General features: G+C 45.3%; 1 pseudogene; it reads left to right on the top strand.

Annotated features, from left to right (window-relative positions):
- The first annotated feature begins 803 nt into the window (after positions 1 to 803).
- Positions 804 to 3157, top strand: Tmem94-ps1 (transmembrane protein 94, pseudogene 1; annotated as a pseudogene).
- The last annotated feature ends 1502 nt before the right edge of the window (positions 3158 to 4659 follow it).

Raw genomic sequence — 4659 nt, 5'->3', positions numbered from 1 at the left:
TCAAGGTCATAAATCTTAGAGGAGAGCCTACTACTGACCCTTTATTAACCTGCATAATTCTTAACTGCGTTCTAAATACTTATCCTTCCGCTTACAGGTGAGTTTAGCTCTCACACTCATCCAAGAAACTCCTCTCTGAAACAGAGACCGCGACAGTAAACCACAAGCGTTGGAAATACAGAGAACAACAGATCACAGGGTGCCCAACTTCACGTGACACCTCTTCATCTCAGCTCCTGTACCGGAGGCTCAAGGAATGTCACAGAAGAGTGGGTGGGAAGTGAAAGCTGGAAGATCAGAAAACCTGCTGAGATTGCGTCTTCTAGAAATGACAGGGAAGCCTCAACCATGATACGCAGCAACATGGCTGCCTAAATAAGACCTGAACAAGGAAGGATACACCAACAGACATGCTGACATGGAAAAGCAAACTCTCACCAGGAGACAAAGAACTACAAGCAACTAAGGAATGCTAAGAGCCGGAAAACTACGGTTCCCTAGGATGAGCCCCTAACTGGTTTTCTTATGCAAAGCGGTCAGCCTTGGTCATACACATAAGCAACACAAAATGGACTGGCCAGGTTGTACTTATGTGATTTTGCATGTGTATTTGTAGCAATAACAAGGGAGAAAGACTCGAATTTGAGAGGGAGCAAGGAGAGGATTGGGAGGGGTTGGAGGGAATAAAGGAAAGGGGAGAAATAATGGAATTATATTCTAATTAAAAATAAAACAGACCAGAAAGGCAGGGACTGTCATCCATGACACACATTTTGGAAATAAGATTTCCTAAACCGGAGAAGATGGAGGAGCACATGTTCAAGGACTACAAACTGGCCAGGGCCACCCACAGCCTTGCTAGACTCTGCCAGGTGACTTTCAGTCTGTGAACTGAATTATCATTAGTATCTATTTATATCAATTACTGTGCACGTAACAGATGGTTTACATGCTGCGGCGTGTGTGTGTGTGTGTGTGTGTGTGTGTGTGTGTGTGTGTGCGTGTGTGCACGTGTGTGCATGTGTGTGTTAAATATGTGTGGAGTCACAGGTTGGCATCAGGTGTCTTCTTCCCTCCATTACTCTCCACCCTTTTCTTTTTTTTCTTCTCTTCTTTTTCTTTTGAGACAGGACTTCTTGCTTAACCCAGAGCTTGCTGTTTCAAATAGCCTGACTGACCAGGAGCTCTGGGATCTGTCTGCCTCTAGCTCCCAGCATTGAGGTTACAGATGGGATCTGTGACTCCCAGCTTTCCCATGGTGCTGGCTCTCTGAATTCAGGCCTAGAAAGCCTTTTACCCAGCAAACCTCTCCTTAGCCCCTAACATGATGTTTTCAATTTATTAGAGCATATGACCAGTGTTTTCTTTTTCTTTTTTTATGAGTAGCTTTGTTTTAAAGTTTTTAGACAAGCATTAAACATTTTATTTCAGGAGGAGCTGGCCTGCTTCAAGACTGATTTGACACATAAGCCTAGAGACGACACCTAGGCCCCATTCACAGGTTACAAGTGCACGTAGAATTCTATTTCTCAGATACGATCAAGGTTTCCAGTATGTTCTCAATGTTTCCATATACACAGTGTATACTTAAGAGATGATTAGGGGCTGGGGATTTAGTTCAGTGGTAGAGCGCTTACCTAGGAAGCGCAAGGCCCTGGGTTCGGTCCCCAGCTCCAAAAAAAAGAACCAAAAAAAAAAAAAGAGAGATGATTAACATGCTGTAGGCTGTGAGGCTCTGTGTGTGTGTGTGTGTGTGTGTGTGTGTGTGTGTGTGTGTGTGTGTGTGTGTGTGTAGCCTACAGGATGTGGTAGGCATGTGTCAGCAGATGCATGCATGCATGCATGTGTACTTGTCCATACAATTCTGAATGTTATCACTTGCTGTGTTATGAGATCTGCTTTTTTCATTTCTCTCTCTCTCTCTCTCCCTCTGTCTTCTTGTATGTGAGTGTGTGGTGTACAGGCACACTTGTGAGGAGGCCTAAGGTTGATGCTGGTGTCTCCCTTGAGTGCTTTCTATTGTATATTTTGAGGCAGGATCTTTCAGTTAAACTCAGAGCTTACGGATTGAGTAGCCAGCTTGCTCCAATGTCTCTGCCTTTGGAATTACAGGTAGCCACACCCCCACCTGGCATTTATGTGGTTTCTGCAGATCCAGACTCTGGCCCTCATGCTTGGGCAGCAGGCAGTTTACTCTCTGAGCCTGGGAACTTTTAAAGATGGGTCAGGCCTTTGTCTTCTCCCAAGCCTGCCTGAAAATGTCATATTTCCGGCCAGGAGATTTACAACAAGAACCAGTCAGAGGACGAATTAGTTGAAGTAAGTGTGGTTTTAACGTTGGTCCCGTTTACTGAGAAGCTGACCATAGAATATCCTATGGAATAAAATGTTTCTGTAACCATAGACCCCAAACCACCAGTCCCTTCTCTGGTAAGGTCCGAGGGAATCAAGCACCCAACAAGAACCACACCAAGCACCTGTCCCCCGGCCACCCTGCCTCCTACTATTGATGTCTCCCAGAACACTCCTCAGGAGTGGCATTGTCACTATTGTAACTTGAGTACGGATGACAAGAAAGTTGAGGTTTACTTGAGACTTTGGAGACATTCATATTCTAAACAAGAATGTTTTATTTCCAACACATCTTGTGAGGCCAGAATGAAGCTGGTTCCCAAGAAACCCAAGATCATCTTCAGAGGAATCAGGCCTCCAAGCAGCTGCCACAGTGGGAAGCAGAAGAGTGGTATACTGGAAACTCTAACTTCACCTCAGGGCTCCACACTTGCAGCCTGGGGAAGAAGTGCTGTGAGAGCTGCTCAGTCAATGCCTGCAAATCGCTGTCCTCTTCCCTCCTCTGTAGAGGCCTTTCTGTCATGCACCATTGGACTCTGATGCTGTGTTGTCCACGGCAGGCAGCGCCCTGCAGCTAGGAAAGGCTGGGTTCACCTGCAATTTCATACAGGTTTGCGTGGGTTTCAGACACCCCCCAAAGGATGAATTTTCTTTTCTTGTTACCAGCCTGTGTATTCCCAGAACTAGGAGTGGGAGATAGTTGCTCTGTCCTGAATGTGCTCACAGCAACAAGAAGATCATGAGAACCTTTAAAATTAGAAGCCATACAAAGAAAAGTGCCCTACCCCCAAATATGCTGCCTTAGACGATGTCAAGGTTTTACTCTGATCTGAAGGGGATGGAGGAAGCAAAGAATAACATTCTGTGTTCCCTGCAATGGCTAAAGAACCGGACGTAGGTCTTCAGAAGCCCCTCCTCCCATCTCTTCCGGCAGAGAGGAGAATATGCAGACAAGTCAGCAGTTATCTGTGTAATAACACCCTGCTGGAGCTAACATCTGCGGCACCTCCTCACGCTCCTGTGCTGCATTTGCCGAATGCTTAGCTGTCTGAGTAATGATTTTGTTTCAGTGGTTTTGTTTCGCTGTGCTTATTTTTTCATAGTTATTTTTTGGGGGTGGGGTGGGGGTTGGGGAGCAGTTTTAAATCAGCAAGCAGAAAGTGCTTTTTAAAATAGATTTTTTTGTTGTTGTTGCTGTTGTTTTTTGAGTAAGGCTTTATCATGTAGTAACTCTAGCTGGCCTGGAATTTCTAGGTAGACCAGAAACTTGTGGTGGCCTTCCTAAGTGTTGGGGTTTCCGTGCCTGCACCAGACTGCCTAGCCAGTATTGATATATTATTGACTATAGTATAGAGTTCATTGCTTGTGATAAATAATCTGTGGGTGTTGACAAGTGTCTAGAGTGCCATAGATTTGAAATCATATAGCATGCTACCTTTCAGTTTTGCTTTTACCTAGCGATGTGCGTGTGAGAAATAAAAAATAAATAAGAAATAAAAGTAAGGTGGGTCATTAAACTCCTACTGGAGGTCAAACAATAGAGGTCCAGGATCCCAAGGGTGTTCTGAGCTGAAGATTGTCTCCCCATCTCCTCAATGGCTGTGCCCAAGCCTCTTCTGGGAAAGCACCCAAATATAGTGCAGACAGCCCTCCTTGTGGCAAGATCCCCACATGGCCTGTGGGGATTCTCAGGCAGAATCCCCTGGCTTTTCCTGAGTGGATGCTTGGTCCTCTTCTCCTTGCATTTGCATTTTTGGTTTTGCTATTGGCAGTTTTACTGTGACAGACATTTCCCCAGAATCAGAAAAAGAAAGCACAGGCTATGGTTTACTCTTGTTTGTCCCTGAGGATCATGGGAACGGAACAGATCCCTCTGCTTGTTAAACATGATGATGTGGTTGAGTCAACAAGAGGGCCTGGTGTGGGTCATCAGCTAATGTCTGGGTGTTCTCTCCTGATGGGAACTTGGTTCTGATGATCTGACGATTTGCTCACTGAGCCATTCCAAACAACAGTTAGGTGATCACCAAGAGGTAGTCCGGTCTTGCTGGAGTGTTGATTCCAAGAATTAACAGAAACATTCACAGATGAGCCAGGCAAGGAGGCAGAATTACTCAGGTTACTAACTTGCCAAGAGCCCGTGTGTTAAAGGGACTAAATCTCCTGATCAGGATGTGGCCAGACACTGGGTGTCAATAATTAAATTAGAATTTCCTGGATCTATAGCCTATCACCTCTCTACTGTAACTGATTGCTGCCAAACATGGTCTCTTGGCCATGTGCCGGGGACCATGTTAGCCTGTCACT

This window comes from Rattus norvegicus, chromosome 4, assembly GCF_036323735.1.
Source record: "Rattus norvegicus strain BN/NHsdMcwi chromosome 4, GRCr8, whole genome shotgun sequence".
NCBI lineage: Eukaryota > Metazoa > Chordata > Mammalia > Rodentia > Muridae > Rattus > Rattus norvegicus.
Note: the sequence above shows the minus strand (reverse complement) of the source record. Positions and strands in the feature narration are given on the sequence as shown.